We start from the raw sequence: 27,794 nt of genomic DNA on the forward strand, positions 1-27,794 counted from the left end.
TTTCACTCCTTATCCACTGTTCTTAACCTCTCCTTATCCACTGTTCTTAAACTCTCCCTTTCACTCCTTATCCACTGTTCTTAACCTCTCCCTTTCACTCCTTATCCACTGTTCTTAAACTCTCCCTTTCACTCCTTATCCACTGTTCTTAACCTCTCCCTTTCTCTCCTTATCCACTGTTCTTAACCTCTCCTTATCCACTGTTCTTAACCTCTCCCTTTCACTCCTTATCCACTGTTCTTATCCTCTTCCTTTCACTCCTTATCCACTGTTCTTATCCTCTTCCTTTCACTCCTTATCCACTGTTCTTAACCTCTCCCTTTCACTCCTTATCCACTGTTCTTAACCTCTCCCTTTCACTCCTTATCCACTGTTCTTAACCTCTTCCTTTCACTCCTTATCCACTGTTCTTAACCTCTCCCTTTCACTCCTTATCCACTGTTCTTAACCTCTCCCTTTCACTCCTTATACACTGTTCTTAACCTCTTCCTTTCACTCCTTATCCACTGTTTTTAACCTCTTCCTTTCACTCCTATCCACTGTTCTTAAACTCTCCCTTTCACTCCTTATCCACTGTTCTTATCCTCTTCCTTTCACTCCTTATCCACTGTTCTTAACCTCTCCTTATCCACTGTTCTTAATCTCTTCCTTTCACTCCTTATCCACTGTTTTTAACCTCTTCCTTTCACTCCTTATCCACTGTTCTTAACCTCTCCCTTTCACTCCTTATCCACTGTTCTTATCCTCTCCTTATCCACTGTTCTTAACCTCTCCTTATCCACTGTTCTTAACCTCTCCTTGTCCACTGTTCTTAACCTCTCCTTATCCACTGTTCTTAACCACTTCCTTTCACTCCTTATCCACTGTTTTTAACCTCTCCCTTTCACTCCTTATCCACTGTTCTTAACCTCTTCCTTTCACTCCTTATCCACTGTTCTTAACCTCTCCCTTTCACTCCTTATCCACTGTTCTTAACCTTTCCTTATCCACTGTTCTTAACCACTTCCTTTCACTCCTTATCCACTGTTTTTAACCTCTCCCTTTCACTCCTTATCCACTGTTCTTATCCTCTTCCTTTCACTCCTTATCCACTGTTCTTAACCTCTCCCTTTCACTCCTTATCCACTGTTCTTAACCTCTCCCTTTCACTCCTTATCCACTGTTCTTAACCTCTTCCTTTCACTCATCCACTGTTCTTAACCTCTCCCTTTCACTCCTTATCCACTGTTCTTATCCTCTTCCTTTCACTCCTTATCCACTGTTCTTAACCTCTCCCTTTCACTCCTTATCCACTGTTCTTAACCTCTCCCTTTCACTCCTTATCCACTGTTCTTAACCTCTCCCTTTCCCACCTTATCCACTGTTCTTAACCTCTCCCTTTCACTCCTTATCCACTGTTCTTAACCTCTCCCTTTCCCTCCTTATCCACTGTTCTTAACCTCTCCCTTTCACTCCTTATCCACTGTTCTTAACCTCTCCCTTTCACTCCTTATCCACTGTTCTTAACCTCTCCCTTTCCCTCCTTATCCACTGTTCTTAACCTCTCCCTTTCACTCCTTATCCACTGTTCTTAACCTCTTCCTTTCACTCCTTATCCACTGTTCTTAACCTCTCCCTTTCCCTCCTTATCCACTGTTCTTAACCTCTCCCTTTCACTCCTTATCCACTGTTCTTAACCTCTCCTTATCCACTAATCTTAACCTCTCCCTTTCACTCCTTATCCATTGTTCTTAACCTCTCCCTTTCACTCCTTATCCACTGTTCTTATCCTCTTCCTTTCACTCCTTATCCACTGTTCTTATCCTCTTCCTTTCACTCCTTATCCACTGTTCTTATCCTCTTCCTTTCACTCCTTATCCACTGTTCTTATCCTCTTCCTTTCACTCCTTATCCACTGTTCTTAACCTCTCCCTTTCACTCCTTATCCACTGTTCTTAACCTCTCCCTTTCACTCCTTATCCACTGTTCTTAACCTCTCCTTATCCACTGTTCTTAAACTCTCCCTTTCACTCCTTATCCACTGTTCTTAACCTCTCCCTTTCACTCCTTATCCACTGTTCTTAACCTCTCCCTTTCACTCCTTATCCACTGTTCTTATCCTCTTGCTTTCACTCCTTATCCACTGTTCTTATCCTCTTCCTTTCACTCCTTATCCACTGTTCTTAACCTCTCCCTTTCACTCCTTATCCACAGTTCTTAACCTCTCCCTTTCACTCCTTATCCACTGTTCTTAACCTCTCCTTATCCACTGTTCTTAAACTCTCCCTTTCACTCCTTATCCACTGTTCTTAACCTCTCCCTTTCACTCCTTATCCACTGTTCTTAAACTCTCCCTTTCACTCCTTATCCACTGTTCGTAACCTCTCCCTTTCTCTCCTTATCCACTGTTCTTAACCTCTCCTTATCCACTGTTCTTAACCTCTCCCTTTCACTCCTTATCCACTGTTCTTATCCTCTTCCTTTCACTCCTTATCCACTGTTCTTATCCTCTTCCTTTCACTCCTTATCCACTGTTCTTAACATCTCCCTTTCACTCCTTATCCACTGTTCTTAACCTCTCCCTTTCACTCCTTATCCACTGTTCTTAACCTCTCCCTTTCACTCCTTATCCACTGTTCTTAACCTCTTCCTTTCACTCCTTATCCACTGTTCTTAACCTCTCCCTTTCACTCCTTATCCACTGTTCTTAAACTCTCCCTTTCACTCCTTATCCACTGTTCGTAACCTCTCCCTTTCTCTCCTTATCCACTGTTCTTAACCTCTCCTTATCCACTGTTCTTAACCTCTCCCTTTCACTCCTTATCCACTGTTCTTATCCTCTTCCTTTCACTCCTTATCCACTGTTCTTATCCTCTTCCTTTCACTCCTTATCCACTGTTCTTAACATCTCCCTTTCACTCCTTATCCACTGTTCTTAACCTCTCCCTTTCACTCCTTATCCACTGTTCTTAACCTCTCCCTTTCACTCCTTATCCACTGTTCTTAACCTCTTCCTTTCACTCCTTATCCACTGTTTTTAACCTCTTCCTTTCACTCCTATCCACTGTTCTTAAACTCTCCCTTTCACTCCTTATCCACTGTTCTTATCCTCTTCCTTTCACTCCTTATCCACTGTTCTTAACCTCTCCTTATCCACTGTTCTTAATCTCTTCCTTTCACTCCTTATCCACTGTTCTTAACCTCTCCCTTTCACTCCTTATCCACTGTTCTTATCCTCTCCTTATCCACTGTTCTTAACCTCTCCTTATCCACTGTTCTTAACCTCTCCTTATCCACTGTTCTTAACCTCTCCTTGTCCACTGTTCTTAACCTCTCCTTATCCACTGTTCTTAACCACTTCCTTTCACTCCTTATCCACTGTTTTTAACCTCTCCCTTTCACTCCTTATCCACTGTTCTTAACCTCTTCCTTTCACTCCTTATCCACTGTTCTTAACCTCTCCCTTTCACTCCTTATCCACTGTTCTTAACCTCTCCTTATCCACTGTTCTTAACCACTTCCTTTCACTCCTTATCCACTGTTTTTAACCTCTCCCTTTCACTCCTTATCCACTGTTCTTATCCTCTTCCTTTCACTCCTTATCCACTGTTCTTAACCTCTCCCTTTCACTCCTTATCCACTGTTCTTAACCTCTCCCTTTCACTCCTTATCCACTGTTCTTAACCTCTCCTTATCCACTGTTCTTAACCTCTTCCTTTCACTCATCCACTGTTCTTAACCTCTCCCTTTCACTCCTTATCCACTGTTCTTATCCTCTTCCTTTCACTCCTTATCCACTGTTCTTAACCTCTCCCTTTCACTCCTTATCCACTGTTCTTAACCTCTCCCTTTCACTCCTTATCCACTGTTCTTAACCTCTCCCTTTCACTCATTATCCACTGTTCTTAACCTCTCCCTTTCACTCCTTATCCACTGTTCTTAACCTCTCCTTATCCACTGTTCTTAAACTCTCCCTTTTTCTCCTTATCCACTGTTCTTATCCTCTTCCTTTCACTCCTTATCCACTGTTCTTATCCTCTCCCTTTCTCTCCTTATCCACTGTTCTTAACCTCTCCCTTTCACTCCTTATCCACTGTTCTTAACCTCTCCCTTTCCCTCCTTATCCACTGTTCTTAACCTCTCCCTTTCACTCCTTATCCACTGTTCTTAACCTCTCCCTTTCACTCCTTATCCACTGTTCTTAACCTCTCCCTTTCCCTCCTCATCCACTGTTCTTAACCTCTCCCTTTCTCTCCTTATCCACTGTTCTTATCCTCTTCCTTTCATTCCTTATCCACTGTTCTTAACCTCTTCCTTTCTCTCCTTATCCACTCCACTTCTTTCCCTCCTCCTTGAGACAAGACATTCACTCAAAGAAATTACAAACCAATAAGGGGATACAATCCCACATAGACACACCCTCGTCTATATCCAGGCCGTGCTTGGTTCACCCCATCTCTACCAGAAGGTATTGGGGTGAACCCCTCTCATTTAGAACCCAGAGTTTTCCCTGGTCAGGTCACAAAGCCCTACACATTACATAACCAGGCCACTAGGAAGGAAGGAAGGAAGGAAGGAAGGAAGGGACGGATGGAAGGAAGGAAGGAAGGACAGAGAGGAGTGAGTTATGAAAGACCCTCTCCTCTCCTCAGCTACAGTGGGATGGCGCCTATTTATTTAACCGAGCAGGAATTTGGCCCTTCACAATGGAACTTTCTGCCAAGAATTTGGCCTGCATGATAACATGACTCTCCTCCTCTTGGAGAAAGCTTCAGGAGCATCAGTGTCTGTGTCCATAGTACGTGTGTGTGTCCATAGTACACGTGTGTGTGTCCATAGTACATGCGTGTGTGTGTTTGTCCATAGTACACGTGTCTGTGTGTCAGAGGTGTGTGTCAGCAGGGTTAACGCTGATACAGTATGTCCTCCTCCGGGGACATCACAAACACTTTAATCACTGCTGGGCCGTTTTCCTTTTGTGGGCAATGACAGAAGATAGTTTTAAGAGAAATGAAATGCATGTCTAAATTACTGGCTGGCTACAGTCTGTGGCCAGTTAAATGACATCCATAAAATGGATTCACAGTTCTACACAGGGGCAATCCATGGTTTGCCAAAACACACACAGACAAATACAGTAGATATTACAGATAGACCTGACACACCCAGTAGGCAAGGCATTCCAATGATGGAACAATTATGTCATAATTAGTAGGTCACACCTGTGGATAGTGTCAGAGACCAACCGTCAGTTCATTCCACCTTTATTTAACCAGGTAGGCCAGTTGAGAGCAAGTTCTCATTTACTACTGCCACCTGGCCAAGATAAAGCAAAGCAGTGTGACACAAACAACAACACAGAGTCACACATGAAATAAACAAACACAATGTCTACATACAGTGTGTGCAAATGGCGTAAGGAGGTAAGGCAATTAATAGGCCATAGTAGTGAAGTAATTACAATATAGCAAATTAACACCGGAGTGATAGATGTGCAGATGATGATGTGCAAGTAGAAATACTGTTGTGCAAAAGAGCAAAAAAGTATATAAAAACAATATGGGGATGAGGTAGGTAGTTGGATGGGCTATTTACAGATGGGCTGTGTACAGCTGCAGCGATCGGTAAGCTGACTGTGTGTGTCTCCTAACTGACTGTGTGTATTGGTTCTGACTTCTCTGAAAAGTTGCATATCGCGGGGACTATTCCGTGCTAGTGCAGTCCGCCACAGGATGTTTATTCACTGCTGGGAAACACTGCTGACAATAACAACGCATCAAAAACGAAATCAACGAAAGCAATTTATTGTTGATACAACATTGAATTGTTCTCTCTGCAACTGCTTTGGGCTGGTGTCACTGGTCCAGATAGTGCCTTGTACCAAATTCCACTTAAAAAAACTCTTTGGGGGGACGGGATTGATATGACAACAGCCAGTGAAAGTGCAGGGCGCCAAATTCAAACAACAGAAATCTCATAATTAAAATTCCTCAAACATTTCACACCATTTTAAAGATACACTTCTTGTTAATCCCACCACAGTGTCTGATTTCAAATAGGCTTTACGGCGAAAGCACCACAAACAATTATGTTAGGTCACCACCAAGCCACAGAAAAACACAACCATTTTTCCAGCCAAAGAGAGGAGTCACAAAAATCAGAAATAGAGATAGAATTAATCCCTAACCTTCGATGATCTTCACCAGATGACACTCATAGGGCTTCATGTTACACAATACATGTATGTTTTGTTCGATAAAGTTAATATTTATATAAAAACATCTCAGTATACATTGGTGCGTTATGTTCAGTAGTTCCAAAAACATCTGGAGATTTTGCAGAAGCCACATCAATTTACAGAAATACTCATCATAAATGTTGATGAAAATACAAGTGTTATACATGGAACTTTAGATATACTTCTCCTTAACCTCTTGAAGCTAGGGGGCACTATTTTTATGTTTGGAAAAATAACATTCCCAAAGTAAACGGCCTATTTCTGAGGACCAGATGCTAAAATATGCATATAATTGACAGATTAGGAAAGAAAACTCTAAAGTTTCCAGAACTGTCAAAATATTGTCAGTGAGTATAACAGAACTGATATTGCAGGTGAAACTCTGAGGAAAATCCAATCAGGTAGTGCCTCTTATTTTGAAAACTCTCTGTTCCTATGCATGCCTATCCACCATTTAAATGGATATCAACCAGATTCCTTTTTCTCAGGCTTCCTTAAGGTGTCAACAGTCTTTAGACATAGTTTCAGGCTTTTATTTTTTTTTAAATGAGCTTGAAAGATCACAAAAACCTACACACTCGGTTGATATATTATCGAATATATATTTTAAAAACTACCTGAAGTATGATTATAAAAAATGTTTGACATGTTTCTGTGGACATTATGGAGACTATTTGGAATTTCCGTCTGCGTTGTCGTGACTGCTCTTTCCTGTGGATTTCTGAACATAACGCGAAAAACAAACGGAGGTATTTTGGGTATAAAAATAATCTTTATGGAACAAAAGGAACATTTGTTGTGTAAATGGGAGTCTCGTGAGTGAAAACATCCAAAGATCAAAGGTAAACGTTTCATTTGATTGCTTTTCTGATTTTCGTGACCAAGCTTCCTGATGCTAAGTGTACATAATGCTATGCTAGGTTATCGATAAACTTACACAAACGTTTGGATTGCTTTCGCTGTAAAGCATAATTTCAAAATCTGAGACGACAGGTGGATTAACAAAAGGCTAAACTGTGTTTTGCAATATTGCACCTGTGATTTCATGAATATGAATATTTTTTGGGTAATATTATTTGACTGTTGCGCTATGCTATTCAGCGGTTGCTGACTAAAATGATACTGCGACATGGGTAGCGTCAAGAAGTTAATGCAACCGCTGTGTCAGATTTTTTTTTAAACTTTTCGGAAAAAGCAAACCATGCAATAATCTGAGTACGGCGCTCAGAGACCAAAACAACCCAAACAGGTATCCGCCATGTTGTGTCGTCAACAGAAGTAAGAAATAGCATTATAAATATTCACTTACCTTTGATGATCTTCATCAGAATGCACTCCCAGGAATCCAAGTTCCACAATAAATGTTTGATTTGTTCAATAAAGTTCATCTTTATGTCCAAATACCTCATTGTTGCTAGCGCGTTCAGCCCAGTAATCCAAATTCATGACGCACGAGCAGACGAAAAGTCAAACGGTTCCGTTACAGTCCGTAGAAACATATCAAACCTCAGATTTACCTGCCATATGAGTTCTGTTATACTCACAGACATCCTTCAAACAGTTTTTGAAACTTCAGAGTGTTTTCCATCCAAATATAATAATGATATGCATATATTAGCATCTGAGAATGAGTAGCATGCAGTTTACTCTGGGCACCTTATTCATCCAAGCTACTCAATACTGCCCCCAGCCATAAGAAGTTAAGTGAAGACGATAGTGTGGCTCTATAGACATCTACGGTATCAAAGTTATGTCAGATGGCTATAGTAGTACCACAGTAGACTCCATTTAAATATGTTGGAGTCACAGGCACGTCATTCAAGTTCAGTCTAACCTAAACCTATCAATGATAGATATACACTGAACAAAAATAGAAACGCAACATGCAACAATTTCAAAGATTTTTCCTAAGTTACAGTTCATATAAGGAAATCAGTCAATTGAAATGAATTCATTTGGCCGGAATCTATAGATTTCACATGACTGGGGACACAGATATCTTAAAAATAAAAGGTAGGGATCTGGATCCGAAAACCAGTCAGTATCTGGTGTGACCACTATTTGCCTCATGCAGTGCAACACATCTCCTTCGCATAGAGTTGATCAGGCTGTTGATTGTGGCCTGTGGAATGTTGTCCCACTCCTCCTGTTACGACGACTGTGCGAAGTTGCTGGATATCGGCGGGAACTGGAACACGCTGTCGTACACGTAGATCCAGAGCATCCCAAACAGACACAATGGGTGACATGGCTGAAGAGTATGCAGGCCATGGAAGAACTGGGACATTTTCAGCTTCCAGGAATTGTGTACAGATCCTTGCGACATGGGGCCGTGCATTATCATGCTGAAACATGAGGTGATGGTGGTGGATGAATGGCACGACAATAGGCCTCAGGATCTCATCACGGTGTCTCTGTACCATCAATAAAATGCAATTGTGTTTGTTGTCTGTAGGTTATGTCCATACCATAACCCCACCACCACGGGAACATAAATTCTCTGGCAACAGCTTTGGTGGACATTCCTGCAGTCAGAATGCCAATTGCACGCTACCTCAAAACTTGAGACAACTGTGGCATTATGTTGTGAGACAAAACTGCACATTTTAGAGTGGACTTTCATTGTCCCCAGCACAAGGTGCACCTGTGTAATGGTCATGCTGTTTAATCAGTTTCTTGATATGCCACACCTGTCAGGTGGATGGATTATCTTGGCAAAAGAGCAATGCTGACTAACTGGGATGTAAACAAATTCCTGCACAGAATTTGAGAGAAATAAGCTTTTTGTGGGTGTGGAACATTTCTGGGATCTTTTATTTCAGCTCATGAAACCAAAACTTGATACACACACACACACACACACACACACACACACACACACACACACACACAGTTAAAAGGTTTGGACACACCTACTCATTGCTGGGTTTTTCTTTATTTTTACTATTTTCTACATTGTAGAATAGTAGTGAAGACATTAAAACTATGAAATAACACATATGGAATCCATGTAGTAACCAAACAAGTATTAAACAAATCAAAATATATTTGAGATTCTTCAAAGTAGACACCCTTTGCCTTGATGACAGCTTTGCACTCTTGGCATTCTCTCAACCAGCTTCATGAGGAATGCTTTTCCAACAGACTTGAAGGAGTTCCCACATATGCTGAGCACTTGTTGGCTGCTTTTCCTTCACTTTGCGGTCCAACTCATTCCAAACCATCTCAATTGGGTTGAGGTTGGGTGATTGTGGAGGCCAGGTCATCTGATGCAGCACTCCATCACTCTCCTTCTTGGTCAAATAGCTCTTACACAGCCTGGAGGTGTGTTTTTGGTCATTGTCCTGTTGAAAAACAAATGATGTCCCACTAAGCGCAAACCAGATGGGATGGAGTATCGCTGCAAAATGCTGTGGTAGCCATGTTGGTAAAGTGTGCCTTGAATTCTAAATAAATCACTGACAGTGTCACCAGCAAAGCACCCCCATACCATTACACTTCCTCCTCCATGCTTCACGGTGGGAACCACACAAAGACATGGTGGTTGTAACCAGAAATCGCACATTTGCACTCATCAGACCAAAGGACAGATTTCCACCTGTCTAATGTCCATTGCTTGTGTTTCTTGGCAAAAGCAAGTCTCTTATTATTGATGTCCTTTAGTAGTGGTTTCTTTGCAGCAATTTGACCATAAAGGCCTGATTCACGCAGTCTCCTCTGAACAGTTGATGTTGAGATGTGTCTGTTATTCTTTGTGAAGCATTTATTTGGGCTGCAATCTAAGGTGCAGTTAACGCTAATGAACTTATCCTCTGCAGCAGAGAACTCTGGGACTTCCTTTCCCGTGGCGGTCCTCATGAGAGCCAGTTTCATCATAGAGCTGGATGGTTTTCGCGACTTCACTTAAAGAAACTTTGAAAGTCCTGAAAAGTTCCGTATTGACTGACCTTCATGTATTAAAGTAATGATGGACTGTCGTTTCTCTTTGCTTATTTGAGCTGTTCTTGCCATAATATGGACTTGGTCTTTGACCAAACAGGGCTATCTTCTGTATACCCCCCTACATTGTCACAACACAACTGATTGGCTCAAACGCATTAAGAAGGAAATAAAGGCACACCTGTTAATTTAAATGCATTCCAGGTGACTACCTCGTGAAGCTGGTTGAGAGAACGCCAAGAGTGTGCAAAGCTGTCATCAAGGCAAAGGGTGGCTACTTTGAGGAATCAAAGTCTATCCACTGTGGTCATCACTAGTTACCACAGCCACAAAGTAATAAACCCCGCCTATTTCTATAATTTATCTTCTTAAAATGTCATTTTAAACCTAACCTTAACCACACTGCTAACTTTATGCCTAACCCTGACCTTAAATCAAATTAAAATATTTACGATATAGTAAATTATGACCGAGTGGCAGTTGTCATTAGCGGAACCCCTGAAGGTTCCATGATTAATTAGCTACAGTGAAGTCATCACGCACACTTAGTTGCAATGTAACGGATCACATCTCACGTAAAACGTTTCCCTCACAGACTATCCGGATACTTTAGAAGCGAGTTGAAAAAATTTGACAGAAGAACCTCTTAAGTTTTGACAACTTTTTAACAATGAACGTCTATGTTTATTGTGCCCTAATAACAGTTTATACCATTCTCATGATGTATTATGGATATAGCCCAGCATTGGCTACTGCTCAAGTTCATCTAGGCTATATGCGACACATGAGTCATAAAGACATGGCATCATGCGCTGTCCATATTTCCACTCGCCATGAGACATTGTAGCATTGCTGACGAGGGAACAGCATTGCCTTCTGTGGCTAGGGAGATGCATCTCTCTAAATTCGCCAATTACTTTCATTTTACTATCCCACAGACTCACAGACAGAGCAACACAATACACATACACCACCAAAATATGTTACAATAGCCTATCCTAAACATGGACTTCACAACAAAAGTATGACATTAGGATAAACTTGAACACAAGCATTAACTCGTGGTGACATCGTTTCAGTGAATATAACCAAACAAAGTGGGACATATACTTCCCATCCTTATAGATCTCCAAAAGTAGAGGCTATTAACAAAATGGGGTTGCATGCTATAGCAAGATATTAAAACACCACAACTCCGATTCAATTTAATCGGAAGTGAAACATCTTCATTGTAAGAACCAGCTCTAAAGTACAAATCTAGCTATACCTTATAGAACCTTATAAAACGCTCAAAAAGCTATCAAACCAATAGCAGAAGAGACAAGACAAAACGAGGCTTTAACATGAAACAAGCAAAATCATAAACTAAAAGTTTATACACTTACCAGATTGGTGGTCAAATAGGGTGAAATCAGTGGAGTGGGACGATCATTGTCAGATATTCGCGTACGCTGTATTTATATATACGCTGTATATAAGGGATATTTTAGAAACATACAGATAAAATGCCGGTAGGAAGTAGGCCTACACCTCGCGAGTTCTCTGATACAGAAATGTAAATACGGTAATGTCGCTTGGTGAGTTAACAGGCAGCTACGTCACCGGCTGAAACCCGTGTGGCGCGCGCGGGCCCCCTTATTTCCCCCCTCTTTTCTCTCCGCGCGCCTCCTCTGCTGCTGAACTCATCACGAGTCAATGCGGGGAATCCACGCGCACCGAGACGGCAACGGCGATGAGTTAACGGGACCGGGAGCCATCTGTCGGGATTCATCCGCCTCGCCTCTTAGGAGCCTGCTCGTGCATCATCAGGCCGTCAAAAGCTTTGCTATGATGACCGAGGCAGGCATACATAGTTTATACACACCTGACCACCTAACTTTACTAACCTCACTGGCTTGGCCTATAGGCTGCTTGTACTAGACTACTAAATGACTCGATAAAAGATAAAGAATGTCTTTGCCATGACTTATGCAAAATCAACACATCAAAGTTGAAAATGTATGACAGAATTAAGACTGCATGTATTTTAAAGGGGTAGCCTATGCAACAATAATGCTGTACATGACACTGGGTCTTATATAAATCAAAGAGCCTGTAATGACATCATCATCAAAGTAGAGGGTTTAGATAATGGTTCCTTAAAAGGATGGGATACAAATTCACTGTCCTCATTCTCTTTCCCTCCATGATTGAGATTCAATTCACTCCCTCAACCTGCAGATGCAGCATTTAGAGAAATAGATGTCTGTCTGCCTGAACTGTTCCACTGGTCTGTCTGTCTGCCTGAACTGTTCCACTGGTCTGTCTGTCTGCCTGAACTGTTCCACTGGTCTGTCTGTCTGCCTGAACTGTTCCACTGGTCTGTCTGTCTGAACTGTTCCACTGGTCTGTCTGTCTGTCTGTCTGTCTGTCTGTCTGTCTGTCTGAATTGTTCCACTGGTCGGTCTGTCTGTCTGAACTGTTCCACTGGTCTGTCTGTCTGCCTGAACTGTTCCACTGCTCTGTCTGTCTGTCGGAACTGTTCCACTGCTCTGTCTGTCTGTCGGAACTGTTCCACTGCTCTGTCTGTCTGTCTGAACTGTTCCACTGCTCTGTCTGAACTGTTCCACTGGTCTGTCTGTCTGAACTGTTCCACTGGTCTGTCTGTCTGTCTGTCTGAACTGTTCCACTGGTCTGTCTGTCTGAACTGTTCCACTGGTCGGTCTGTCTGTCTGAACTGTTCCACTGGTCTGTCTGTCTGCCTGAACTGTTCCACAGCTCTGTCTGTCTGTCGGAACTGTTCCACTGCTCTGTCTGTCTGTCGGAACTGTTCCACTGCTCTGTCTGTCTGTCTGAACTGTTCCACTGCTCTGTCTGAACTGTTCCACTGGTCTGTCTGTCTGTCTGAACTGTTCCACTGGTCTGTCTGTCTGTCTGAACTGTTCCACTGGTCTGTCTGTCTGAACTGTTCCACTGGTCTGTCTGTCTGCCTGAACTGTTCCACTGGTCTGTCTGTCTGCCTGAACTGTTCCACTGGTCTGTCTGTCTGTCTGTCTGTCTGAACTGTTCCACTGGTCGGTCTGAACTGTTTCACTGGTCGGTCTGTCTGAACTGTTCCACTGGTCTGTCTGTCTGCCTGAACTGTTCCACTGCTCTGTCTGTCTGTCGGAACTGTTCCACTGCTCTGTCTGTCTGTCGGAACTGTTCCACTGCTCTGTCTGTCTGAACTGTTCCACTGCTCTGTCTGAACTGTTCCACTGGTCTGTCTGTCTGTCTGAACTGTTCCACTGGTCTGTCTGTCTGAACTGTTCCACTGGTCTGTCTGAACTGTTCCACTGGTCTGTCTGTCTGAACTGTTCCACTGGTCTGTCTGTCTGAACTGTTCCACTGGTCGGTCTGTCTGCCTGAACTGTTCCACTGCTCTGTCTGTCTGTCGGAACTGTTCCACTGCTCTGTCTGTCTGTCGGAACTGTTCCACTGCTCTGTCTGTCTGTCTGAACTGTTCCACTGCTCTGTCTGAACTGTTCCACTGGTCTGTCTGTCTGTCTGAACTGTTCCACTGGTCTGTCTGTCTGTCTGTCTGAACTGTTCCACTGGTCTGTCTGTCTGAACTGTTCCACTGGTCTGTCTGTCTGCCTGAACTGTTCCACTGGTCTGTCTGTCTGCCTGAACTGTTCCACTGGTCTGTCTGTCTGCTTGAACTGTTCCACTGGTCTGTGTCTGCCTGAACTGTTCCACTGGTCTGTCTGTCTGCCTGAACTGTTCCACTGGTCTGTCTGTCTGTCTGTCTGTCTGAACTGTTCCACTGGTCTGTCTGTCTGAACTGTTCCACTGGTCTGTCTGTCTGTCTGAACTGTTCCACTGGTCTGTCTGTCTGTCTGAACTGTTCCACTGGTCTGTCTGCCTGAACTGTTCCACTGGTCTGTCTGCCTGAACTGTTCCACTGGTCTGTCTGCCTGAACTGTTCCACTGGTCTATCTGCCTGAACTGTTCCACTGGTCTGTCTGCCTGAACTGTTCCACTGGTCTGTCTGTCTGAACTGTTCCACTGGTCTGTCTGAACTGTTCCACTGGTCTGTCTGAACTGTTCCACTGCTCTGTCTGTCTGTCTGAACTGTTCCACTGCTCTGTCTGTCTGTCTGAACTGTTCCACTGCTCTGTCTGTCTGTCTGAACTGTTCCACTGCTCTGTCTGTCTGTCAGTCTGTCTGTCTGAACTGTTCCACTGGTCTATCTGAACTGTTCCACTGGTCTGTCTGAACTGTTCCACTGGTCTGTCTGTCTGTCTGAACTGTTCCACTGGTCTGTCTGTCTGTCTGTCTGAACTGTTCCACTGGTCTGTCTGTCTGAACTGTTCCACTGGTCTGTCTGTCTGAACTGTTCCACTGGTCTGTCTGTCTGCCTGAACTGTTCCACTGGTCTGTCTGTCTGTCTGAACTGTTCCACTGGTCTGTCTGTCGGAACTGTTCCACTGGTCTGTCTGTCTGTCTGTCTGTCTGTCTGAACTGTTCCACTGGTCGGTCTGAACTGTTCCACTGGTCGGTCTGTCTGTCTGAACTGTTCCACTGGTCTGTCTGTCTGCCTGAACTGTTCCACTGCTCTGTCTGTCTGTCGGAACTGTTCCACTGCTCTGTCTGTCTGTCGGAACTGTTCCACTGCTCTGTCTGAACTGTTCCACTGGTCTGTCTGTCTGTCTGAACTGTTCCACTGGTCTGTCTGTCTGAACTGTTCCACTGGTCTGTCTGTCTGAACTGTTCCACTGGTCGGTCTCTCTGTCTGAACTGTTCCACTGGTCTGTCTGTCTGCCTGAACTGTTCCACTGCTCTGTCTGTCTGTCGGAACTGTTCCACTGCTCTGTCTGTCTGTCGGAACTGTTCCACTGCTCTGTCTGTCTGTCGGAACTGTTCCACTGCTCTGTCTGAACTGTTCCACTGGTCTGTCTGTCTGTCTGTCTGAACTGTTCCACTGGTCTGTCTGTCTGTCTGTCTGAACTGTTCCACTGGTCTGTCTGTCTGAACTGTTCCACTGGTCTGTCTGTCTGAACTGTTCCACTGGTCTGTCTGTCTGCCTGAACTGTTCCACTGGTCTGTCTGTCTGCCTGAACTGTTCCACTGGTCTGTCTGTCTGCTTGAACTGTTCCACTGGTCTGTGTCTGCCTGAACTGTTCCACTGGTCTGTCTGCCTGAACTGTTCCACTGGTCTGTCTGTCTGTCTGAACTGTTCCACTGGTCTGTCTGTCTGAACTGTTCCACTGGTCTGTCTGTCTGTCTGAACTGTTCCACTGGTCTGTCTGCCTGAACTGTTCCACTGGTCTGTCTGCCTGAACTGTTCCACCGGTCTATCTGCCTGAACTGTTCCACCGGTCTGTCTGCCTGAACTGTTCCACTGGTCTGTCTGCCTGAACTGTTCCACTGGTCTGTCTGCCTGAACTGTTCCACTGGTCTGTCTGCCTGAACTGTTCCACTGGTCTGTCTGCCTGAACTGTTCCACCGGTCTGTCTGCCTGAACTGTTCCACTGGTCTGTCTGCCTGAACTGTTCCACTGGTCTGTCTGCCTGAACTGTTCCACTGGTCTGTCTGCCTGAACTGTTCCACTGGTCTGTCTGCCTGAACTGTTCCACTGGTCTGTCTGCCTGAACTGTTCCACTGGTCTGTCTGCCTGAACTGTTCCACTGGTCTGTCTGCCTGAACTGTTCCACTGGTCTGTCTGCCTGAACTGTTCCACTGGTCTGTCTGTCTGAACTGTTCCACTGGTCTGTCTGTCTGAACTGTTCCACTGCTCTGTCTGTCTGTCTGAACTGTTCCACTGCTCTGTCTGTCTGTCTGAACTGTTCCACTGCTCTGTCTGTCTGTCTGAACTGTTCCACTGCTCTGTCTGTCTGTCTGTCTGTCTGTCTGTCTGAACTGTTCCACTGGTCTATCTGAACTGTTCCACTGGTCTGTCTGAACTGTTCCACTGGTCTGTCTGTCTGTTCCACTGGTCTGTCTGTCTGTCTGTCTGAACTGTTCCACTGGTCTGTCTGTCTGAACTGTTCCACTGGTCTGTCTGTCTGAACTGTTCCACTGGTCTGTCTGTCTGCCTGAACTGTTCCACTGGTCTGTCTGTCTGCCTGAACTGTTCCACTGGTCTGTCTGTCGGAACTGTTCCACTGGTCTGTCTGTCTGTCTGTCTGTCTGTCTGTCTGTCTGAACTGTTCCACTGGTCGGTCTGAACTGTTCCACTGGTCGGTCTGTCTGTCTGAACTGTTCCACTGGTCTGTCTGTCTGCCTGAACTGTTCCACTGCTCTGTCTGTCTGTCGGAACTGTTCCACTGCTCTGTCTGTCTGTCGGAACTGTTCCACTGCTCTGTCTGTCTGTCTGAACTGTTCCACTGCTCTGTCTGAACTGTTCCACTGGTCTGTCTGTCTGTCTGAACTGTTCCACTGGTCTGTCTGTCTGAACTGTTCCACTGGTCTGTCTGTCTGAACGGTTCCACTGGTCGGTCTGTCTGTCTGAACTGTTCCACTGGTCTGTCTGTCTGCCTGAACTGTTCCACTGCTCTGTCTGTCTGTCGGAACTGTTCCACTGCTCTGTCTGTCTGTCGGAACTGTTCCACTGCTCTGTCTGTCTGTCTGAACTGTTCCACTGCTCTGTCTGAACTGTTCCACTGGTCTGTCTGTCTGTCTGAACTGTTCCACTGGTCTGTCTGTCTGTCTGTCTGAACTGTTCCACTGGTCTGTCTGTCTGAACTGTTCCACTGGTCTGTCTGTCTGAACTGTTCCACTGGTCTGTCTGTCTGCCTGAACTGTTCCACTGGTCTGTCTGTCTGCCTGAACTGTTCCACTGGTCTGTCTGTCTGCTTGAACTGTTCCACTGGTCTGTGTCTGCCTGAACTGTTCCACTGGTCTGTCTGTCTGCCTGAACTGTTCCACTGGTCTGTCTGTCTGTCTGTCTGTCTGAACTGTTCCACTGGTCTGTCTGTCTGAACTGTTCCACTGGTCTGTCTGTCTGTCTGAACTGTTCCACTGGTCTGTCTGCCTGAACTGTTCCACTGGTCTGTCTGCCTGAACTGTTCCACTGGTCTATCTGCCTGAACTGTTCCACTGGTCTGTCTGCCTGAACTGTTCCACTGGTCTGTCTGCCTGAACTGTTCCACTGGTCTGTCTGCCTGAACTGTTCCACTGGTCTGTCTGCCTGAACTGTTCCACTGGTCTGTCTGTCTGAACTGTTCCACTGGTCTGTCTGTCTGAACTGTTCCACTGGTCTGTCTGAACTGTTCCACTGGTCTGTCTGTCTGTCTGAACTGTTCCACTGCTCTGTCTGTCTGTCTGAACTGTTCCACTGCTCTGTCTGTCTGTCTGAACTGTTCCACTGCTCTGTCTGTCTGTCTGTCTGTCTGTCTGAACTGTTCCACTGGTCTATCTGAACTGTTCCACTGGTCTGTCTGAACTGTTCCACTGGTCTGTCTGTCTGTCTGAACTGTTCCACTGGTCTGTCTGTCTGTCTGAACTGTTCCACTGGCCTGTCTGTCTGTCTGAACTGTTCCACTGGTCTGTTTGTCTGTCTGAACTGTTCCACTGGTCTGTCTGAACTGTTCCACTGGTCTGTCTGAACTGTTCCACTGGTCTGTCTGTCTGCCTGAACTGTTCCACTGGTCTGTCTGAACTGTTCCACTGGTCTGTCTGAACGGTTCCACTGGTCTGTCTGTCTGTCTGAACTGTTCCACTGGTCTGTCTGAACTGTTCCACTGGTCTGTCTGTCTGCCTGAACTGTTCCACTGGTCTGTCTGTCTGCTTGAACTGTTCCACTGGTCTGTGTCTGCCTGAACTGTTCCACTGGTCTGTCTGTCTGCCTGAACTGTTCCACTGGTCTGTCTGTCTGTCTGAACTGTTCCACTGGTCTGTCTGTCTGAACTGTTCCACTGGTCTGTCTGTCTGTCTGAACTGTTCCACTGGTCTGTCTGCCTGAACTGTTCCACTGGTCTGTCTGCCTGAACTGTTCCACCGGTCTATCTGCCTGAACTGTTCCACCGGTCTGTCTGCCTGAACTGTTCCACTGGTCTGTCTGCCTGAACTGTTCCACTGGTCTGTCTGCCTGAACTGTTCCACTGGTCTGTCTGCCTGAACTGTTCCACTGGTCTGTCTGCCTGAACTGTTCCACTGGTCTGTCTGCCTGAACTGTTCCACTGGTCTGTCTGTCTGAACTGTTCCACTGGTCTGTCTGAACTGTTCCACTGCTCTGTCTGTCTGTCTGAACTGTTCCACTGCTCTGTCTGTCTGTCTGAACTGTTCCACTGCTCTGTCTGTCTGTCTGAACTGTTCCACTGCTCTGTCTGTCTGTCTGTCTGTCTGTCTGTCTGAACTGTTCCACTGGTCTATCTGAACTGTTCCACTGGTCTGTCTGAACTGTTCCACTGGTCTGTCTGTCTGTTCCACTGGTCTGTCTGTCTGTCTGTCTGAACTGTTCCACTGGTCTGTCTGTCTGAACTGTTCCACTGGTCTGTCTGTCTGAACTGTTCCACTGGTCTGTCTGTCTGCCTGAACTGTTCCACTGGTCTGTCTGTCTGCCTGAACTGTTCCACTGGTCTGTCTGTCGGAACTGTTCCACTGGTCTGTCTGTCTGTCTGTCTGTCTGTCTGTCTGTCTGAACTGTTCCACTGGTCGGTCTGAACTGTTCCACTGGTCGGTCTGTCTGTCTGAACTGTTCCACTGGTCTGTCTGTCTGCCTGAACTGTTCCACTGCTCTGTCTGTCTGTCGGAACTGTTCCACTGCTCTGTCTGTCTGTCGGAACTGTTCCACTGCTCTGTCTGTCTGTCTGAACTGTTCCACTGCTCTGTCTGAACTGTTCCACTGGTCTGTCTGTCTGTCTGAACTGTTCCACTGGTCTGTCTGTCTGAACTGTTCCACTGGTCTGTCTGTCTGAACGGTTCCACTGGTCGGTCTGTCTGTCTGAACTGTTCCACTGGTCTGTCTGTCTGCCTGAACTGTTCCACTGCTCTGTCTGTCTGTCGGAACTGTTCCACTGCTCTGTCTGTCTGTCGGAACTGTTCCACTGCTCTGTCTGTCTGTCTGAACTGTTCCACTGCTCTGTCTGAACTGTTCCACTGGTCTGTCTGTCTGTCTGAACTGTTCCACTGGTCTGTCTGTCTGTCTGTCTGAACTGTTCCACTGGTCTGTCTGTCTGAACTGTTCCACTGGTCTGTCTGTCTGAACTGTTCCACTGGTCTGTCTGTCTGCCTGAACTGTTCCACTGGTCTGTCTGTCTGCCTGAACTGTTCCACTGGTCTGTCTGTCTGCTTGAACTGTTCCACTGGTCTGTGTCTGCCTGAACTGTTCCACTGGTCTGTCTGTCTGCCTGAACTGTTCCACTGGTCTGTCTGTCTGTCTGTCTGTCTGAACTGTTCCACTGGTCTGTCTGTCTGAACTGTTCCACTGGTCTGTCTGTCTGTCTGAACTGTTCCACTGGTCTGTCTGCCTGAACTGTTCCACTGGTCTGTCTGCCTGAACTGTTCCACTGGTCTATCTGCCTGAACTGTTCCACTGGTCTGTCTGCCTGAACTGTTCCACTGGTCTGTCTGCCTGAACTGTTCCACTGGTCTGTCTGCCTGAACTGTTCCACTGGTCTGTCTGCCTGAACTGTTCCACTGGTCTGTCTGTCTGAACTGTTCCACTGGTCTGTCTGTCTGAACTGTTCCACTGGTCTGTCTGAACTGTTCCACTGGTCTGTCTGTCTGTCTGAACTGTTCCACTGCTCTGTCTGTCTGTCTGAACTGTTCCACTGCTCTGTCTGTCTGTCTGAACTGTTCCACTGCTCTGTCTGTCTGTCTGTCTGTCTGTCTGAATTGTTCCACTGGTCTATCTGAACTGTTCCACTGGTCTGTCTGAACTGTTCCACTGGTCTGTCTGTCTGTCTGAACTGTTCCACTGGTCTGTCTGTCTGTCTGAACTGTTCCACTGGCCTGTCTGTCTGTCTGAACTGTTCCACTGGTCTGTTTGTCTGTCTGAACTGTTCCACTGGTCTGTCTGAACTGTTCCACTGGTCTGTCTGAACTGTTCCACTGGTCTGTCTGTCTGCCTGAACTGTTCCACTGGTCTGTCTGAACTGTTCCACTGGTCTGTCTGAACGGTTCCACTGGTCTGTCTGTCTGTCTGAACTGTTCCACTGGTCTGTCTGAACTGTTCCACTGGTCTGTCTGTCTGTCTGAACTGTTCCACTGGTCTGTCTGTCTGTCTGAACTGTTCCACTGGTCTGTCTGCCTGAACTGTTCCACTGGTCTGTCTGCCTGAACTGTTCCACTGGTCTGTCTGTCTGCCTGAACTGTTCCACTGGTCTGTCTGTCTGAACTGTTCCACTGGTCTGTCTGAACTGTTCCACTGGTCTGTCTGAACTGTTCCACTGGTCTGTCTGTCTGTCTGAACTGTTCCACTGCTCTGTCTGTCTGTCTGAACTGTTCCACTGCTCTGTCTGTCTGAACTGTTCCACTGGTCTGTCTGAACTGTTCCACTGGTCTGTCTGAACTGTTCCACTGGTCTGTCTGTCTGTCTGAACTGTTCCACTGGCCTGTCTGTCTGTCTGAACTGTTCCACTGGTCTGTCTGAACTGTTCCACTGGTCTGTCTGTATGTCTGAATTGTTCCACTGGTCTGTCTGTCTGTCTGAACTGTTCCACTGGTCTGTCTGAACTGTTCCACTGGTCTGTCTGAACTGTTCCACTGGTCTGTCTGTCTGTCTGAACTGTTCCACTGGTCTGTCTGTCTGAACTGTTCCACTGGTCTGTCTGTCTGTCTGAACTGTTCCACTGGTCTGTCTGCCTGAACTGTTCCACTGGTCTGTCTGCCTGAACTGTTCCACTGGTCTATCTGCCTGAACTGTTCCACTGGTCTGTCTGCCTGAACTGTTCCACTGGTCTGTCTGCCTGAACTGTTCCACTGGTCTGTCTGCCTGAACTGTTCCACTGGTCTGTCTGCCTGAACTGTTCCACTGGTCTGTCTGTCTGAACTGTTCCACTGGTCTGTCTGTCTGAACTGTTCCACTGGTCTGTCTGAACTGTTCCACTGGTCTGTCTGTCTGTCTGAACTGTTCCACTGCTCTGTCTGTCTGTCTGAACTGTTCCACTGCTCTGTCTGTCTGTCTGAACTGTTCCACTGCTCTGTCTGTCTGTCTGTCTGTCTGTCTGAACTGTTCCACTGGTCTATCTGAACTGTTCCACTGGTCTGTCTGAACTGTTCCACTGGTCTGTCTGTCTGTCTGAACTGTTCCACTGGTCTGTCTGTCTGTCTGAACTGTTCCACTGGCCTGTCTGTCTGTCTGAACTGTTCCACTGGTCTGTTTGTCTGTCTGAACTGTTCCACTGGTCTGTCTGAACTGTTCCACTGGTCTGTCTGAACTGTTCCACTGGTCTGTCTGTCTGCCTGAACTGTTCCACTGGTCTGTCTGTCTGCTTGAACTGTTCCACTGGCCTGTCTGTCTGTCTGAACTGTTCCACTGGTCTGTTTGTCTGTCTGAACTGTTCCACTGGTCTGTCTGAACTGTTCCACTGGTCTGTCTGAACTGTTCCACTGGTCTGTCTGTCTGCCTGAACTGTTCCACTGGTCTGTCTGAACTGTTCCACTGGTCTGTCTAAACGGTTCCACTGGTCTGTCTGTCTGTCTGAACTGTTCCACTGGTCTGTCTGAACTGTTCCACTGGTCTGTCTGTCTGTCTGAACTGTTCCACTGGTCTGTCTGTCTGTCTGAACTGTTCCACTGGTCTGTCTGCCTGAACTGTTCCACTGGTCTGTCTGCCTGAACTGTTCCACTGGTCTGTCTGTCTGCCTGAACTGTTCCACTGGTCTGTCTGTCTGAACTGTTCCACTGGTCTGTCTGAACTGTTCCACTGGTCTGTCTGAACTGTTCCACTGGTCTGTCTGTCTGTCTGAACTGTTCCACTGCTCTGTCTGTCTGTCTGAACTGTTCCACTGCTCTGTCTGTCTGAACTGTTCCACTGGTCTATCTGAACTGTTCCACTGGTCTGTCTGAACTGTTCCACTGGTCTGTCTGTCTGTCTGAACTGTTCCACTGGCCTGTCTGTCTGTCTGAACTGTTCCACTGGTCTGTCTGAACTGTTCCACTGGTCTGTCTGTATGTCTGAATTGTTCCACTGGTCTGTCTGTCTGTCTGAACTGTTCCACTGGTCTGTCTGAACTGTTCCACTGGTCTGTCTGAACTGTTCCACTGGTCTGTCTGTCTGTCTGTCTGTCTGAACTGTTCCACTGGTCTGTCTGTCTGAACTGTTCCACTGGTCTGTCTGTCTGTCTGAACTGTTCCACTGGTCTGTCTGCCTGAACTGTTCCACTGGTCTGTCTGCCTGAACTGTTCCACTGGTCTATCTGCCTGAACTGTTCCACTGGTCTGTCTGCCTGAACTGTTCCACTGGTCTGTCTGCCTGAACTGTTCCACTGGTCTGTCTGCCTGAACTGTTCCACTGGTCTGTCTGCCTGAACTGTTCCACTGGTCTGTCTGTCTGAACTGTTCCACTGGTCTGTCTGTCTGAACTGTTCCACTGGTCTGTCTGAACTGTTCCACTGGTCTGTCTGTCTGTCTGAACTGTTCCACTGCTCTGTCTGTCTGTCTGAACTGTTCCACTGCTCTGTCTGTCTGTCTGAACTGTTCCACTGCTCTGTCTGTCTGTCTGTCTGTCTGTCTGAACTGTTCCACTGGTCTATCTGAACTGTTCCACTGGTCTGTCTGAACTGTTCCACTGGTCTGTCTGTCTGTCTGAACTGTTCCACTGGTCTGTCTGTCTGTCTGAACTGTTCCACTGGCCTGTCTGTCTGTCTGAACTGTTCCACTGGTCTGTTTGTCTGTCTGAACTGTTCCACTGGTCTGTCTGAACTGTTCCACTGGTCTGTCTGAACTGTTCCACTGGTCTGTCTGTCTGCCTGAACTGTTCCACTGGTCTGTCTGAACTGTTCCACTGGTCTGTCTGAACGGTTCCACTGGTCTGTCTGTCTGTCTGAACTGTTCCACTGGTCTGTCTGAACTGTTCCACTGGTCTGTCTGTCTGTCTGAACTGTTCCACTGGTCTGTCTGTCTGTCTGAACTGTTCCACTGGTCTGTCTGCCTGAACTGTTCCACTGGTCTGTCTGCCTGAACTGTTCCACTGGTCTGTCTGTCTGCCTGAACTGTTCCACTGGTCTGTCTGTCTGAACTGTTCCACTGGTCTGTCTGAACTGTTCCACTGGTCTGTCTGAACTGTTCCACTGGTCTGTCTGTCTGTCTGAACTGTTCCACTGCTCTGTCTGTCTGTCTGAACTGTTCCACTGCTCTGTCTGTCTGAACTGTTCCACTGGTCTATCTGAACTGTTCCACTGGTCTGTCTGAACTGTTCCACTGGTCTGTCTGTCTGTCTGAACTGTTCCACTGGCCTGTCTGTCTGTCTGAACTGTTCCACTGGTCTGTCTGAACTGTTCCACTGGTCTGTCTGTATGTCTGAATTGTTCCACTGGTCTGTCTGTCTGTCTGAACTGTTCCACTGGTCTGTCTGAACTGTTCCACTGGTCTGTCTGAACTGTTCCACTGGTCTGTCTGTCTGAACTGTTCCACTGGTCTATCTGTCTGAACTGTTCCACTGGTCTGTCTGAACTGTTCCACTGGTCTGTCTGTCTGAACTGTTCCACTGGTCTGTCTGTCTGTCTGAACTGTTCCACTGGTCTGTCTGTCTGAACTGTTCCACTGGTCTGTCTGTCTGAACTGTTACACTGGTCTGTGTCTGCCTGAACTGTTACACTGGTCTGTGTCTGTCTGAACTGTTCCACTGGTCTGTCTGTCTGTCTGAACTGTTCCACTGGTCTGTCTGTCTGCCTGAACTGTTCCACTGGTCTGTCTGTCTGCCTGAACTGTTCCACTGGTCTGTCTGTCTGCCTGAACTGTTCCACTGGTCTGTGTCTGCCTGAACTGTTCCACTGGTCTGTCTGTCTGCCTGAACTGTTCCACTGGTCTGTCTGTCTGCCTGAACTGTTCCACTGGTCTGTCTGTCTGTCTGTCTGAACTGTTCCACTGGTCTGTCTGTCTGTCTGAACTGTTCCACTGGTCTGTCTGTCTGCCTGAACTGTTTCACTGGTCTGTCTGCCTGAACTGTTCCACTGGTCTGTCTGCCTGAACTGTTCCACTGGTCTGTCTGCTTGAACTGTTCCACTGGTCTGTCTGCCTGAACTGTTCCACTGGTCTGTCTGTCTGAACTGTTCCACTGGTCTGTCTGTCTGAACTGTTCCACTGGTCTGTCTGAACTGTTCCACTGCTCTGTCTGTCTGTCTGAACTGTTCCACTGCTCTGTCTGTCTGTCTGAACTGTTCCACTGCTCTGTCTGTCTGAACTGTTCCACTGCTCTGTCTGTCTGTCTGTCTGTCTGTTTGAACTGTTCCACTGGTCTATCTGAACTGTTCCACTGGTCTGTCTGAACTGTTCCACTGGTCTGTCTGAACTGTTCCACTGGTCTGTCTGAACTGTCTGAACTGTTCCACCGGCCTGTCTGTCTGTCTGAACTGTTCCACTGGTCTGTCTGTCTGTCTGAACTGTTCCACTGGTCTGTCTGAACTGTTCCACTGGTCTGTCTGTCTGAACTGTTCCACTGGTCTGTCTGTCTGTCTGAACTGTTCCACTGGTCTGTCTGTCTGTCTGAACTGTTCCACTGGTCTGTCTGTCTGTCTGAACTGTTCCACTGGTCTGTCTGTCTGTCTGAACTGTTCCACTGGTCGGTCTGTCTGTCTGAACTGTTCCACTGGTCTGTCTGTCTGAACTGTTCCACTGGTCTGTCTGTCTGAACTGTTCCACTGGTCTGTCTGTCTGTCTGAACTGTTCCACTGCTCTGTCTGTCTGTCTGAACTGTTCCACTGCTCTGTCTGTCTGTCTGTACTGTTCCACTGGTCTGTCTGTCTGAACTGTTCCACTGGTCTGTCTGTCTGAACTGTTCCATTGGTCTGTCTGTCTGAACTGTTCCACTGGTCTGTCTGTCTGAACTGTTCCACTGGTCTGTCTGTCTGAACTGTTCCACTGGTCTGTCTGCCTGAACTGTTCCACTGGTCTGTCTGTCTGCCTGAACTGTTCCACTGGTCTGTCTGTCAACTGTTCCACTGGTCTGTCTGAACTGTTCCACTGGTCTGTCTGAACTGTTCCACTGGTCTGTCTGTCTGTCTGAACTGTTCCACTGCTCTGTCTGTCTGTCTGAACTTTTCCACTGCTCTGTCTGTCTGTCTGTCTGTCTGAACTGTTCCACTGGTCTATCTGAACTGTTCCACTGGTCTGTCTGAACTGCTCCACTGGTCTGTCTGTCTGAACTGTTCCACTGGCCTGTCTGTCTGTCTGAACTGTTCCACTGGTCTGTCTGAACTGTTCCACTGGTCTGTCTGAACTGTTCCACTGGTCTGTCTGAACTGTTCCACTGGTCTGTCTGTCTGTCTGAATTGTTCCACTGGTCTGTCTGTCTGAACTGTTCCACTGGTCTGTCTGTCTGAACTGTTCCACTGGTCTGTCTGTCTGAACTGTTCCACTGGTCTGTCTGTCTGTCTGAACTGTTCCACTGGTCTGTCTGTCTGTCTGAACTGTTCCACTGGTCTGTCTGAACTGTTCCACTGGTCTGTCTGAACTGTTCCACTGGTCTGTCTGTCTGAACTGTTCCACTGGTCTGTCTGTCTGAACTGTTCCACTGGTCTGTCTGTCTGTCTGAACTGTTCCACTGGTCTATCTGAACTGTTCCACTGGTCTGTCTGAACTGTTCCACTGGCCTGTCTGTCTGTCTGAACTGTTCCACTGGTCTGTCTGAACTGTTCCACTGGTCTGTCTGAACTGTTCCACTGGTCTGTCTGAACTGTTCCACTGGTCTGTCTGTCTGTCTGAATTGTTCCACTGGTCTGTCTGTCTGAACTGTTCCACTGGTCTGTCTGTCTGAACTGTTCCACTGGTCTGTCTGTCTGTCTGAACTGTTCCACTGGTCTGTCTGTCTGTCTGAACTGTTCCACTGGTCTGTCTGTCTGTCTGAACTGTTCCACTGGTCTGTCTGTCTGAACTGTTCCACTGGTCTGTCTGAACTGTTCCACTGGTCTGTCTGTCTGAACTGTTCCACTGGTCTGTCTGCCTGAACTGTTCCACTAGTCTGTCTGTCTGAACTGTTACACTGGTCTGTCTGTCAACTGTTCCACTGGTCTGTCTGAACTGTTCCACTGGTCTGTCTGTCTGAACTGTTCCACTGCTCTGTCTGTCTGTCTGAACTGTTCCACTGCTCTGTCTGTCTGAACTGTTCCACTGCTCTGTCTGTCTGAACTGTTCCACTGCTCTGTCTGTCTGTCTGAACTGTTCCACTGGTCTATCTGAACTGTTCCACTGGTCTGTCTGAACTGTTCCACTGGTCTGTCTGAACTGTTCCACTGGTCTGTCTGTCTGTCTGAACTGTTCCACTGGTCTGTCTGTCTGAACTGTTCCACTGGTCTGTCTGAACTGTTCCACTGGTCTGTCTGAACTGTTCCACTGGTCTGTCTGAACTGTTCCACTGGTCTGTCTGTCTGTCTGAACTGTTCCACTGGTCTGTCTGTCTGAACTGTTCCACTGGTCTGTCTGAACTGTTCCACTGGTCTGTCTGTCTGAACTGTTCCACTGGTCTGTCTGTCTGAACTGTTCCACTGGTCTGTCTGTCTGTCTGAACTGTTCCACTGGTCTGTCTGTCTGAACTGTTCCACTGGTCTGTCTGTCTGAACTGTTCCACTGGTCTGTCTGTCTGAACTGTTCCACTGGTCTGTCTGTCTGAACTGTTACACTGGTCTGTCTGTCAGTCTGACTGACTGTGTGAGTCTGACACACTATCAACATCTCATTCTTCTGGCAGACAGGAGGTCTATTGTGCAACGCGTCTCAATCGGTCGTGTGTCTTCATTCATTGAGAGTGTGTGAGCGTAGACATTCATTCCCAGCCCCCTCCTACTAACACACACATGCAGGTCATTTATCAGAGCATTTCACTTTGCTGTGTGTGTGTGTGTGTGTGAGTGATAATGGTTCATCCAGGGATCTTCCAGTACTATACATTGTGTTGGTACAGAGAACTTACAGTCACTGTGGTGGTGTTAGGGTCACGGGTGGGATCTGAACCTTCGGGAATTCCCTCAGAGGGTCAGAGGGTGACACAGAGTTTTAGGCCGCAGGCAGGGCTACCTCATTATGAGAGTGCAAGTCCTCACCTCTCCTACAATAACTGCTGTACTGAAGTCTTCTTGATTGAGATCTTGAGTTAGAAGTTAGATCCCATAGATGGGGTCCTGATTGGTCCTGGCCAAGTCAATTAATCAGTATTCTTCACTCCTGGCTCTGGAAACCGACCGACACCGACACAGACACAGACGACACACAGACAGGCAGACACATCCCAACTCCCAGCAACGGTAAGAACTGCTACAGACACCTGGTAGTCTGGCACCAGTGACATGATTTAATTCCAAAGAAGAACCCGAAGTGAAGAAACAGAAACAGCTACAGGAAGAAAACGGTGAAGTAACCATGACAACTGAAGTATAACCATAGACGCTGTTTTCTTTCTCTTGTTGTAATTTTGTGACAGTTATAATTTAAACGTGATTGACAGCGCATGCCAGAGGAGAAAAAACACACACAAGTATATAAAAATATGCCATTAGATTCATATCAACAATTGAGGACA

The 27,794-nt window shown here is 46.6% G+C and overlaps 2 protein-coding genes across 4 annotated transcripts in view; both read right to left on the reverse strand.

The window, feature by feature from the left end:
- Positions 1–11,985, reverse strand: part of LOC110508013 (tumor necrosis factor receptor superfamily member 19L) — a 68,238-nt gene extending 56,253 nt beyond the window's left edge. The window contains exon 1 of one of the 2 annotated variants that reach the window (XM_090223986.1): positions 11,542–11,985. The gene's annotated coding sequence lies outside the window, so the exon portion shown is untranslated. The remainder of the gene's footprint in view (positions 1–11,541) is intronic. The other variant, XM_090223987.1, reaches the window with a different exon arrangement.
- Positions 11,986–27,543: 15,558 nt separating this feature from the next.
- Positions 27,544–27,794, reverse strand: part of LOC110508016 (rho guanine nucleotide exchange factor 17) — a 106,119-nt gene continuing 105,868 nt past the window's right edge. For both annotated transcript variants that reach the window (XM_036964958.2, XM_090223988.1), the window contains exon 20: positions 27,544–27,794. This exon is cut by the window's right edge and continues 3,547 nt beyond it. The gene's annotated coding sequence lies outside the window, so the exon portion shown is untranslated.

The sequence above is a fragment of the Oncorhynchus mykiss genome, chromosome 27, assembly GCF_057628025.1.
Source record: "Oncorhynchus mykiss isolate SJ-2025 chromosome 27, ASM5762802v1, whole genome shotgun sequence".
NCBI classification, from domain to species: domain Eukaryota; kingdom Metazoa; phylum Chordata; class Actinopteri; order Salmoniformes; family Salmonidae; genus Oncorhynchus; species Oncorhynchus mykiss.